Source organism: Myotis lucifugus, unplaced genomic scaffold (assembly GCF_000147115.1).
Source record: "Myotis lucifugus unplaced genomic scaffold, Myoluc2.0 scaffold_59, whole genome shotgun sequence".
In the NCBI taxonomy this organism is placed as follows: Eukaryota; Metazoa; Chordata; class Mammalia; order Chiroptera; family Vespertilionidae; genus Myotis; species Myotis lucifugus.
The window spans coordinates 3904242-3918339 of NW_005871107.1; the positions used below are offsets into that span (position 1 = coordinate 3904242).

General features: G+C 42.6%; 1 pseudogene; it reads right to left on the reverse strand.

Annotated features, from left to right (window-relative positions):
* Positions 1-813: 813 nt before the first annotated feature.
* The window catches only part of LOC102426698, a 142233-nt pseudogene continuing 128948 nt past the window's right edge, over positions 814-14098 (reverse strand).

A 14098-nucleotide genomic window follows, 5' to 3' on the forward strand; every position in this document is an offset into this window, starting at 1 on the left:
TATTTTTTTAACAAGAAGTTTATTTAAACAACAAGACACTTGACTTGAAGGGGAAACTATCTAAGATTCATATTTTTAGAGAAATTTATCCCTACTTAGAGACAGATTGCCCTACATGTAACAGCTACGTACAAAAAGTTGTAAAATTGTCCTTGGTTTTACAATGATAAATGGAAAACATTAAAATTCTCCAATCAAACAAGGTATGCAAGAATTTTTATGTTGTTCTTTTTTTGTGAAACAGTGAGAGCAAATAACTTATTGGAATATAAAGGTAAGAGCTGAATGAGCATGCCACTAATGGAGAAAGGGGGTGTTTTCACAGAAGCAGTATTTTTTCCAATCCATCTCCATTTGATGCCCATCAACACATACCATTGCCCTGGCTGGTATGTTAGTGGATAGAGGGTCGGTCTGCGGACTGAAGGGTCCAAGGTTCAATTCTGGTCAGGGGCATGTACCTTGGTTGCGGGCACATCCCCTGTAGGAGGTGTGCAGGAGGCAGCTGATAGATTGTTTCCCTGTCATCGATGTTTCTGGCTCTCTATCCCTCTCCCTTCCTTTCTGTAAAAAGTCAATAAAATATATTTTAAAAAAAACATACCATTGGCCATTTAGTTAAAAAAATGCAAATGCTTGTGCACATACATCAGTTGCTTTATGTGTAATAAAGGAATGGGGAAGGGGGAAATGAAAGAATAGAGAACACTATACTGTAGCAGTCAGATGTGTTGGAACCGAATTGCAGTTTTCTAACTGAGAAGGTCTTCTTGGTCTGGAGGCTGTGCTGGAGTAAAGTGGCAGGTTCCCTTTTTAGTAGACACCCCCTGTCTGCTGCTGGAACCCATCAATGGTATCTTCCTCCTCCATTTTCTACTGTGCAGGTGTGTCTGCTTCATTGATTGGCTGCCGGTCAGGTCGGAATCTGATCTGCCTCATTGACAAACCCTGTCGTTCACAATAGGCTTCAATTAGTTTACGAAGTGGTGTGTGCCTCTTAATCTTAAACTGCACCACAGAACCATCCTGCCCCGCCACATTCAAATTAATATGATGGTTGCTCTGTCTTGACTCCTTCCTTGAGCTTTTCGTGGGCCTTGGCGCGAGCCGGAGTCTCCTCAGTTGCCGCTTCACAAAAGAGGTACCAGGTCCGCACCAAAGGAGCACACAAGCAGCACCAGGAGCGGCCCGTTGTGACTCTTAATATTTTCTCCTAAAGTACTTTTCTTATTTTCCCATGACAAAATGAGAAGGAATCTATCATTGTTATTTAACAGAGCATCTACCAAGGGCAAGGCACTTTGCATGTATTATATGATTTAATTCATCTCCTAGTAACCCTTTATAGTACCCTATTTTGAAAATGAGAACATTGAGGGACAAAAAAAAATCTAAATAATATATCCAAGTTTACTCATAAGTTAAATAGAGATACTGTGATTTAAACTAAACCAGGTAAAGTCTCTGATTTTTCTAGTATAATTTATAACAGAAAAAAAAAATCTAGCAAAAGTTTAATTATTTTTATTTAAACCAAAAATTAGAACATCATTCAAGGAATGTTAAGGAAATAGGATTTCTTTCATGATTCAAATTTGAGGAGCAGTTTTACTTTTAGTTTACAGAACAAGGAAGCTTACGGAGCTTAGTGGATTAGTGAAAGCAGAAATAAAGGAAATGCAGTAAAAAAGAAGAATCTCTTATCCTTTGAGACAGCATGGAGGGACCTGGAGAGTATCATGCTAAGTGAAATAAGTCAGTCAGAGAAAGACAAGTATCACATGATTTCACCCCCTATATGGAATCTAAGTAATAAAATAAATTGATGAACGGAGTAGATCCAGAGACATGGAAGCATAGAACAGTGTGTGGAATCTCTGAGGGAAGATGGGGGCCAGGGGTGGGAGGGAGGTAATCACCCAAGAACCTTTTATGCATATATGCATGGCCCATGACCACAGACAATGAGGCAGTGGGTGCCTGGGAAGGGGGGGCAGCTGGGGTGGGCTGGAGGGGACCAATGGGAGAAAGGGGGGACATATGTAATATTTTCAACAATAAAGAATTATTTAAAAAAATAAAGTACATAAAAATAATTTAAATAAAGCTAATGTTTTAGTGGCTATATATGCCCATGTGTCTGTATCCAAATTGTGTATATGTAAAAAAATAAATACTACTTATAGAGAACATGTTTTTGATTAAGAAAAAAAAGTTTAAAAACAAGCTTTGCCATTTAAAAAGTAGGTAAATTTGTTCATGGATAACATGACATCAAAAAATGTATTGTCACTTCATTCCTTTTGATAGTTTCCCACTCTCACAGAGTGCCTTCTAACCCAGAGACCATTGTTATACAATAAAATTATTAGTCACTATAGTACATTCACGTATTATTAAAGTAAAAAAATATTGTCAGTTGATATAGCTCTTCTAAGGTCATGATAACAAGAAATATGTGTTTTTATTAAATTTCTCAAAAAAAAAAGATGCAGTAACCAAAATGGAAATACATTAAAATGACAGACCAAATGTCCATGCTTGAATCTCTCAATAAAATACCTTTAGTGAAGTGGTGAGCAGATAGCTAAAAACCATATTTAATTTACTTTGCTGATTGGCATTTTATTACCACCCTAACCTAAAGAGCTCTTGTATAAATTTAAATGGAATTAGATACAGCTTGAATAAACCTATAGTGCCACTTAAAGGATCTCTATTCTAATGCAATCAAGAAAGAATGTCTCAAAGAGCCCTCAAAACTCTGAACCGACTGGCTATTCATGTGTTCTCTGACTCTTGCTGCTTCTTTCATCTCCATCCTATGATATAGACAGAAAGAAATGTTTATGTTTATGTATAAGTAATATTGATCGTGCCTTAACCTTCTAGAATAGTATTGAGATAAGCATGCTTATGAACCTGTTGACCTTCTCTGGTATTGTATACTTGGAAAGATTTTATTTTAAATAGTGAAATATTTTTATACAAATATCTAGCATCATGCTCTGATGAACTAACATTCTAAAAGTGGTATATAGACCAACACACATTACCAAATAACAGCAAGCAAACTCCCCACCTCAATATCTTTAAGCTGCCTTAAAGAGTTTGTCTAAAGCAGGCTTTCTCAACCTCAGCACTATGGACATTGTGGACAGGATAAATCTTTGTTGTGGGAGCTGTCCTGTGCATTCTAGTATGTTTAGCAGTAACGCTGGTCTCTACCTCCTAGACACCAATAACAATGCCCCTACACATCAACCTCCCTTACACTGTGCCAACCAATAATGTCTCTAGGCATTGAAATATCCCCTCGGGAGCACAATCACCACTTGTATAAAGAATTACCTCTGGATGAATGCATACTATAAAACTATTTTAGTTGGCCTTGAATTATCAAGTTTTAGATAATCTTTCTATTATTTTATGTTATCTACTAGAGGCCCAGTGCACAAAATTATGCACTCAGCCTGGCCTGTGCCTTCTCGCAGCCCGAAAGCCCTCAGGGGATGTCTGATTGACAGCTTAAGCCGGTAGTCGAACACCCTTAGCCTTGCTGCAGAGGCAGGAGAGGGTCCCACCACTGCTGCTAGGCTCGCCAGCTGTGAGCCCGGCTCAGGGCTTCTGGCTGAGCGGCGCTCCCCCTCTAGAAGTGCACTGACCATCAGGGGGCAGCTCCTGTGTTGAGCATCTGCCCCCTGGTGGTCAGTGCACGTCATAGGGACCAGTCGTTCTGCCGTTTGGTCGATTTGCATATTAGCTTTTTATTATATAGGATTTGAGTCTGCTTAAATGGGTTTAAAGCTTTTGAAAAATTACAGTAAATTACAGGCTGCGTTAGATAGAGATAATATCTGTTCTAGAGTTTTGACACATTGTAAGCACTCAAACAAGTGTTGAATGAATTGGAGAATGGCTGAGTGAATAAACTCTCACTAAGAGAATGAGATAGCCATCTAGAGTAGTCAGGTAGGATTAGTCATGACCTGGCTAACACTTTAGTACCGAATATTGACAGGCTCACTTAGGAACACGAGCAAGGGTTGGAGGAGAACAGCACAAATTTCAGGTGTGGGTAGGAAATTGTCTGCGAGGTAGCGATTGCATCATTTAGGAATCATGCTGTACTATCATGCAGTTGGAGGTTATCCAATACATATAACTCAGTGCCCTAAAGGAATACTGCAGCCAAGATGACATCTACAGGTTCAGGTGGGTGGGCAGGTAGGCAGCTGACATTTTAGAAGTTGGTAAACCAGTAATAGCCCTCCAATCACCATTCTGAGACACAAGGTCAAGACTTTAATTTCCTGGGAGTGACGGACAAGAGCAAAGCTGAGAATTTATCATGCCAGCTTATTAGACAACAATGAAAGGGATTTAAGCATAAGAATGACTATTTTATTTATCAGAGTTGAATCTTCCCTTTTATTGCATGAGTAGATGATTGTTGGTTGTGTATGTTGGTGGGTAATATCTTAAAGCATTGGATTGCAATTATATCAATACATATTTATATGTGTTTATGTATGCATGCTCTAAGCTATACACATGCACACACAGTCATGATTTTATAGATAAAATATTCAAATTCTGAAAAATTAATTTGGAACATAAGTATTATTATTCTAAGTAAATGTGCTCCTATAGTATACCATATGAAGAAAGTAACAAGAGTTCAAGAATTCATTAAGATACTGTGACAGAAAAAGCCATCACAGATACCTAAAACCTCAGTTCTGTCCATTTGCAGTAGTTCTCAACCTTCTGGCCCTTTAAATACAGTTCCTCATGTTGTGACCCAACCATAAAATTATTTTCGTTGCTACTTCATAACTGTAATGTTGCTACTGTTATGAATCATAATGTAAATATCTGATATGCAGGATGGTCTTAGGTGACCCCTGTGAAAGGGTCATTCGACCGCCAAAGGGGTCGCGACCCACAGGTTGAGAACCGCTGATTTAAGGGCTTTGAGGTGACCGCAGACCTTCCTGCCCTGGGGATACCCTGATGATGCATTATACAAACGGCTGCCTGAGAAATAGCATGGGCTGTCCCAGGGAGGTCAAGGAAGTTCCTCCTGCTATGAGTATTCCCATTTGTCCATTGCAAGGCATCCTGGAGACAGCCTCCAGGGGCTCCTTGTAAAATCCATTCCTTTAAGTGTACAGTCCAAGGACTCACAATCTGGGATCCATAAACTCCAGATTTTATGAATTGCTTCAGAGTATCTGTGAACCCTAGCTGTTGTATGTAAAATTATAGGTATGTTGTTCGACATTTCCTAAGGCTTTCCTGAAATTCTCAAACCTCTATCATCCAGAAAAACTTCTGAATCATAGATTCAAAGATATTCTAGGGTGATGACTTCAACACATCACCAGTCATCTAAAATATCACATACATTTTATTTTTTTAAATATATTTTATTGATTTTTTACAGAGAGGAAGGGAGAGGGATAGAGAGTTAGAAACATTGATGAGAGAGAAACATCGATCAGCTGCCTCCTGCACACTCCCCACTGGGGATGTGCGAACAACCAAGGTACATGCCCTTGACCGGAATCGAACCCGGGACCCTTGAGTCCACAGGCCGATGCTCTATCCACTGAGCCAAACCGGTTAGGGCATAAAATATCACATACATTTTAGAAGGAAAGAATTAAACACCTATTACCATTTAAGTATTGCTGTTAGAAGTAAATAATATTTAATGCTATATATCTTAAGGTTTGTCTTTTTAATTATATCAGTAGCCGTTAATAAAGTATTATTAATCAATACATGAATACAAAGCCTAATATATTTCAGCTATGGTTGCTTTCATTTGCTTTTAAACTTCAAAAATAGTTCACCTGAAAGCTATCATCTGCAAAATTTAAAGTTTTACTTCTAGTTTATTTCAAGATTTATTCATAAAAAACATATCTTTACAAGTTCATATTCCTATAATTTAATGTGCCTACTAAATTTCAGTTAAATGTTAACAAGTACAGAAGCAGATGTTTCAGAAAATTAATCAGCATTTTTTTCCAAGTTGCAAGCTAAATTACAAATGGAACCTACAGTAGATCTTGATATGCATGAATGTTAGCTGTGAGCACTCATGTCGGAGAGATTCTGAGGCCTTTGCATGAACTATTCCATTTAATCCTCACAAAAGCCTTATGATAAGGATATTTTCATCCCCACTTTAAACATGAAAGAAATGAAGACTTAGGGAAATTCAGTAACTCAGCCAGGAACCAGGATCCCACAGCTTATATGTTTTATCTCACTTCAAATCCTTAGCACTTTAAAAGCAATTTATTGGTATTTATTGCTCCACTTTCAATTCTCATCACGAAAACAATATTAGGTCTGGTGGCTCCCAGTTTCTTCCTCATTTTTACCTTCCTGTTCATATCATGAAATATCTTCTTCCTTAAAACAGCTTCAATGTTGTCCGTCTTTTCCTCAACATGCTGTAGTCTTACATAGAAAATAACAAGGAAAAACAAAATAAAAAATCTTGAAAACATGCCAAGTAATAGTCCTTCTCTTTCATTGATCTTATCAAAACTTTACACCATAGGAGCAAAAAGAAACAAACAAAAATGAACCAACGTTGTTGCAGTCCCTGCTTTCACTCTGTCTGCTTTTCAGGACACTTGTCTCTCATACAAATTAACTCTTTTTTTCCTGGACAATATGGTAAGTTCCTCAGCCTTCATTATAAATTAAATCAAACAAAAATGCATTGTTAATACAACATGCTTCTTTCTTCCAGGTCAAACTAAACATGAGAAATATATATTTATTAAATTGACCTCTTTGGGAAATATTAGATATAAAAATGATAGTTTTTATTTACTAGTAAAATGCTGTCCAAAATCAATGGAAGCTGTCCAAGTTGTTTCAGACTCCACAACTGACAGTGAAATATTGTCCGTTGCGATTGCAGCTCAGATGTCCAAGTACCTGTTCAGCTATAGGACCTGTGAGAGCAGCTGTAGTGGCCACTCCAGTCTCCCTTCAGACAACATTGCATTTTGTTTAGAACCTTCCTCAAACCCAAATACTCTGCTTGCTGCTACCTGTCTTCTACCCTTCACAACCATTCTCTCCACTCCCTCACCTGATTTCTATTCCTATAATTCTGCAAGAAAACAAAAAAAAACAATACAACTTCTTCAAATAATCTCTTTGTTGTCAGATCAAAAATCCTGATCTCATTTGATCGCTTTCCAGAATTTCCCTGTTGAAGCTTCTTTTTTGGCTGTTGTGGCAAAGATCTTCAGTGGCTACAGCTTTCTCTATTTCAGTCTCTGCCCTTCTTTTTCCTTCTCCCATATCCTAAATGTGCCTGGGTATCAGAGGTGGGTCCTCGGGTCTCTTCCTTTGAAAGTCAACCTACATGATTTCCCTAACAATCTGATATCAACCTATCACTTTCATCATATATCTATTTCTCAAATTTTGATTCCTAGCTCCCCCTTGAGTCAAAAATTCATATATCCAACGGACATTTCCACTGGGCTCTCTCAAGAGGCATGTCGGACTCAATATCAAATAGAATTTAGTATCTTCCCTTTCCCCAGGTGGCCTCCCTATTTGGTCTTTCCTAGTTCAGTGGATGATACCACAATCCACCCAGATACATATGTCTGAAAACTAAAGGTTGGGCTTAACATTTGTTGGTGGATTGGTAGAGATCACTAAATTCCAGCATAGACACTTCATTTTTGAATCCCCAGCTTGGAGTAATGTGTTCCACACATAGGTGCTCAAGCCACTTTTTTTTTTCATTAAACTGGACTAATATCAAATGCTTTTCTGAAAGTGGAACTAGGAACATGGAATTTCTTCCTTAATATTCTTCAGTGGCTCCCGATTCAATTCATGACAAAATCCAAAGTTCTCACTGAGACTCTTAGCCACGGAGCCCCTACCTTACTTCTCTCTCCTTCATATAGTCCCACCTTCAAAAGCACCCTGAGCTCCAGTAGAATCCAACTACTTGTCATCCTCAACGAATGATCACCTCTCAAGACTTCACAGTTTCTCAAATGTTTTCTCTTTGAATACCATCCCTCCTGTTTTCACCAAAGTCCAGTTATCCCCAAGGCTTAGCCCAGCTATTGAGTGCACTCTTCAGGAAACCCTCTTGGCTTCCCATAACATCCCTCTGCGAATCCCTGTGAACTCATCAGCTCGTTATAATTACCTGCCCCTTTACCGATCTCCCCCACTGGTCCATGAACATGATAATTATCAGGCTGTTTTCCATGTCTGCACCCACTCCAGCTAGCACAGCACCTGATGATTGATGATTGAAGAGATGAAAAGATTTGGGGAGATTTATAAAGGATGCTTTCTTAATTCCTCTTTGGAAAAAGATAAAAAGGTAAAATGTCAGTACCACTAGAGGGCACATAATTATAACAGAATTTTCCACTACACCAGCTCAAAGGAGATGTTTTCTTTGTGGATCAACCTCTTTACAGAATTTCTAAATATATGACTCTTAAAAATATCAGACAACTGTATTCAGAATACTTCCAGGAAGAAGTGTTTAAGTAATTGGCTGAAATAAAGAGAGCAGTGCTGTCATACTAACATGTCAGGAAAAATGAAATCAAGTACAGCCAAGTACAATAAACAGGGTTTTATGAATATAACTTGAAGGTAGTGTTAGGAAAAAGATCAAAATGCAATTTCAATAAACTGATACTGCAAGATTTGTGACTGTTTTACAATTACCAATACAAAAAAAGTATCTATGCAGGAAAGCCCTTATTTCTGCAGGAAAAGTGAAGAGAAATATTGAGGCTATTTTTGTATCTAGAATAAAACCCCAAAGCCTGCTTTAAAACCACAAATAGAAATCATTTCTTTTGGAAAGAGAAACTGTCAAGATTACTGACACCCAATAATTGGTAAGCTTTTTATTTCAAACGTTAACATAATTTAGTGGTTAAGTTTTTGTTTGTTTCTGTGGGCTTTGTTTCATTTTTTCTTTGTTTTTATTGTTGACACTATTACAGATATCTCCATTTCCCCCCAGTAAATACCATAAGTTTGGATCCTGGCTCAAATACTTATTAATTTTGAGACATGATTAACTTGTCCACAGCTCAGTTTTTTTCTGTAAACTGGATAGGAATGCAGTGTCTAACGTATGAGGCTATTGTCAGAATCAAGTGAAATAATTCTTGTAAGTCACAGTGCCTAAAGCACAGTAACATATGCTAAAATGTGCTATTATTTTGCTTTGACAATGGTGATCTGCACATTAATAACTCTTAGGAACATCAATTTTGATAGTTGCTGGAATGAAAATGGTGAAGCCTTTTGGGCCCTTTCTCTCACTGTTTGTTTGCTCTTTTATCAGTGTCTCTTCACATCTACATATACTCACACCTATGCTCTTCCTGCATTCCTGGGGCAAAGGCTGTTCTGAAAGGGCCAGGCCTCAGCCCCTGTGTGGGGCTGGGCTAGGATCCCTACTGTGTTAGAACCTTCATGTCCTCTAACCAGGCTCAAATGACCTCTGATATTGCTCTGGGTTCTCCAATTATTTTCTGCTTGTTGGAGAAACATCTTGAAAAACATAGCATCATATCTCTTACAGGTAAGAATTCTTGATTGATTAAAACAATGCTGATATGTTTTAAATAATAAAGAGGAGGTAAATATGTTTACTGAACCAATTGTTATAATAAGATACCTAACAAATGCAATTAAATTTGTTATGCTTATTGGTTTGCTTATAACTTGACAGAGGGGAAATAAAAGCTGAGGAAAAGGGTGACATAGCTTAAAGGGCTTTCTATTCAGGAGCAAGGAGACTTCAGTTCTACCTCTAGGCCTACCAGGCTAACAAGAGCCTCAGGCAAGTCATTGAACAGCAGCCAACAATGGATTTCCATTTCTTCCTCAGTAAATTTCCTTTTGCCTTCAGTTTTGAGGAATCTATCTATTATTACCACTCTGGTTGGCCCAGGAATTCCACAATGGCTCAAAGTACACCCACATCACTAAAAAAAAGTGGCATTGTATTAATCACTGGTGGATCAGAACATGACTTGATGGGAGGCTATGTGAAGGGGTAGGGCTAAGGCTAATGGGAAGATGGGGAGGCATAGGAAAAAATGAGAGGGGGAGAGCATTCTGTGAAACCAGCTCAGATTCAGTTATTCAAGTCTCTCGTGGGTATCTCTACCTCTTGTATAGAATTTGCAATATTACTCTCGTGGGTATCTCTACCTCTTGTATAGAATTTGCAATGTTACTATTTTAGAGTACCTTGAGAAGAAAAGTATAATGGGACAGAAACACACTGAAATAAAATATTTCTAGTAACTATTTTCAACTGAAACCACCTCCATGTAGACTTCAGAGAAAAGAAGTTTCCATGATCAAATTTCAGACAGGCATCTTACAATGTGTAGAGAATGAGTGGTTGAAATCAAACCCATCTCCAAAGGATGGGGAGGGCCAAACAACTCACATGCTCTACACTCGCAATAAACTTTTGTCTTTGAAAAAGGTGGTTGTCTTTTAAGATTTGTGCCTCTTTATAATGCTCTAATGTAATTATTTATGCACAGACTATGCACTCTATTGTTTTAATCTTTGCCCAATATGCCCATCCTCTCTTCTGATATTTGGGTTTTAATATTTCAGCAAAAAGAATGAAAGGCAGTTTCCTAGCAACATCTGTATTCAAAGGCACGACAGAAAAAGCTTAATCACAATACTTTGTTTCCCCCACAGTTAATTCCTGCCTTTGGAGGAAAGTTAGCAGGTAGTAAAGGAAGTAAGATACTTATAGAGAATCTGATCGGAGAGCCTCACTTAAATAAGGCCATCTGCTCTGTGTGTGTGTGTGGGGGGGGGATTAAATTTATCTTTATTGTTGAAAGTTATGCAGTTGTACCCCCCCCCATTGACCCCTTCCAGCCCTCCCCAGCCCCGGCCCTTCACCACACTATTGTCTGTGTCTATGGGTTATTCATATATGCATACAAGTTCTTTGATTAATCTCTTCCTACGCACCCACCCCCATACATATTCTGATGGAGATGCCGACCAATGAGTGGAAGGCATACAGAACTGGGAGGGTGATGGCTGGGTTTATACTAACCCTCCTACTAACTACCTGTGGATGGTGGGTCGGGTCTCCTCTTGGCTTTCACTCCAACCAGGGGTTACTCCAAAAGAGATGACCCCAAAGGTCCTTCCCACTTACGGATCTTGTTTTTTTAAAGTTTAATTGCATTTGTTTCATCAACAACACGGTTTCACTGATATTATTGCTGCACCACCAGGCAGGCATCGCCGGATAATTAAGCAGCTGGCTCTCTTCCGGGGAAACATCCTTGTCCCGCCTTCCAGAGACTTCCTGCCTGCACGCCCGGCCCCACCACACCAATGAGATGGAAGTGGTCTGACTTCGGCAGCCGCGGCGGTCAAAGTTTGCAAGAATAAAAACCTCTTGGTTAAGAGGAAATAGTTTTCATTTTCCTGCCTGCAGAAAAGCCAAGATTTTCAAGTTTAAAGAGTGCACGCGAGTCATTTTAAGTCTCTAGATCTTTCACCCTGAAAGTCCCTGCACAGAAACTCCGCCGGGAGTCTAAATATAGCAACAGCAAACTCCCCCCAGCCAGAAGCCGGGGCCCTCGCGCAGCCACAGGATCGGAGAGCTTGCTCCGGGGCGCTCTCGGCATCTGCCTGGAATAGCAGAGCATGGAGCAATCTCTCTTGCACCTCCACATCGCGTGGGTGTGAAGGGTAATAAGGGAAAGCGAGAGTGACTGGGTATTGGTGCTTGGCGCACAGTCAGCCATGTGGCACCTTTGCCAGCTGCCTGGAGCTAGTGCCTGCCATGGACGGGCTTGGGGGAGAGGAGGGAAGGAAAGCAGGGTCCTGCCAGTGGCCGGGAGCCGGCACCAAGGCTTCAGGGAAATAATAGCAGCAACAATAAAAAGCAAAACATTCAAATGGAACTCCTGCCAGAGGCAGAAAGGAGCTGTCCCGGGGGAGTGGGTGTGTGTACAGGAGAGAATTGGGAGAGTGTCTCCGAGGGGAGGAGACAGCAGAAATAAGACGTTTGCTTTAGCCTTGCCTGGGCTTTAGTCTTCTGGGAGGAATAAGGCACGAGGAATCACTACTTTGCCACTGTGTGCTATGGTTTTGTGGTGGAGGCTTCAGTTCTTTCCTTCAGTTTAACTTAGTGATCGTTTTCTTTTCATGCTGGGGCTGGGGGGTGGGAAGGGGAGGTCACCTCTGCTAGAAGTTCCCAAGCCTGGATCCTTTCAATTTCCCCACGCCCATTGTGATGTGTCACTGCTTAGACTTTATTATAATACAGAACTGCTGAAGGCCAGAGGCCGCACGCAGCCTGTGGCACCGTGGCCTCTCTTCTGGCCGAAGGCGCGGGCTTTGGCTACCGGAGTGTCAGCGGCGGTGGGAGACCTAGCTGGTCTTAACTCCCCGCGCGTCCCTCGCCGTGTAAGTCACAGACTAGAGTAGGGTGGGGACTCCAAGAAACCCGTGTCCTGGGCTCCCCACCCTCCAGGATTTTCTCCCAGACGCTGGGGCCGCCGCCGCCACTGCGAGACTTAGCAGTTTTAACACTTCCTCGGACTTAAATGGAAATTTCTTGACGGAGGGCACCGGGTTTTTTTCTCCCGTGCTTCGAGGCACTGACAGGCAGAGCCCCCAGGCGAGCCGTTCACCCGCGGAGGGGCCACTTTGGAGTTTTTACGCCCTCCCCATACTCCACCCCAGGGCTGGGAAGGATGGAGAGTTTTACTCGCGAGCTTGCTGTCTGAATCCTGGGATGGAATGAGCCGCGGGGAGATGCCGGTCCCCGCCTCGCCTTCTCGGCAGTAATGCCTTGCGGGGTTCCGCACTAAACTGACAAGGACTGGAGAGCAGTGCGGGACCCGACGGCCACTGCCCGGAGCGTAGCCCGGCGCGCCGGCTCGGGACTGGTTGGTACCTGAAGGGCAGGGCAGGGCCGGTCCCGCTCACACACCCGGTCCCGCTCACACACCCCTTGCAGAAGGATGGCAGGACCTGGCGCAGCAGCGACCTGCAGCTGCAGTTTCTCCTCTGGGCACGAGGCAGACTTAACCTCCCGGACAGCTCCAAAGCCCCAGAGGGGACCAAACCAAACTTGCGCCTCCGAGGAGGGCTTTGCAGCCCCGTCCCCGCCGGGGGAGGGGGCAGACGCAGCCTGGGCGTGGAAAGTGGAGGGAGAGAAGAAAGGGGGAGCCTGGGGCTGGGTGTGCGCGCGTGGGAGCGCGCCTCGGAGCGCCCCGCACCACCCGTTCCAGCCCCGGGGACACTTCGGAAGGAGGGAGTGGTAGCCGCGGGAATCACAGGGAGCGAGAGAAACCCTCCAAGTGATGCCCCAAACAGGTCCGGATTGCAATTCGAAGCTCAAGGCTGCTAGAAATTGGAACTCCTCTTCCTCCTCCGCACACCCCCTGCACCCCAGTCCCGAAGCCCCGGCGGTTTGCTAAGCTTCTGGCTTCCCCGCCCCCTCCCACCCCCCCACCCCGAGGTCGAGGGCCCGAGGGCCCAGGTCCGCCGCGGCTTCCTCCTTGAAACCCGCCCGCGCGCATGAGGCCGCTGCCCCCGCCGCAGGAGCTGGGCCCCCCCCTCGCGGTGCCCGTTGGGGAGGTCATTCCCCCGCCGCCCCTCTGGGAGGAGAGGAGGGGGGCCCCCCCCGGGCTCTGGGTGAAGACCGGCTCGGCGACGCCGCCTGGCGGTGGGACCCCTTGGCCAACGCAATAAAGGTAGTATAGTCGGGTCCGAGCCAGAGGTCGTGCTGAAAAACCGGCGATCTCTCAGGGGAGAAAATCTGGATCAGTTGGACTCTCCCTACGCCCCTGCTCACGGATACTGGCACGGCGCAGAGGAAGAGCCTCAATTAAGAACACACCACCTGTGAAATACGGAGGTGCACAAGAAAGACGTCTAGTAACTATCTTCCTCCTCCTACACCTATGCCACAGATATTAGCTTTGGCCATGGGAAAGTACTCGGGTGGAGGCATATATATTCCCCATTACAACGGTCTGAGGAACAAACCCGCCTA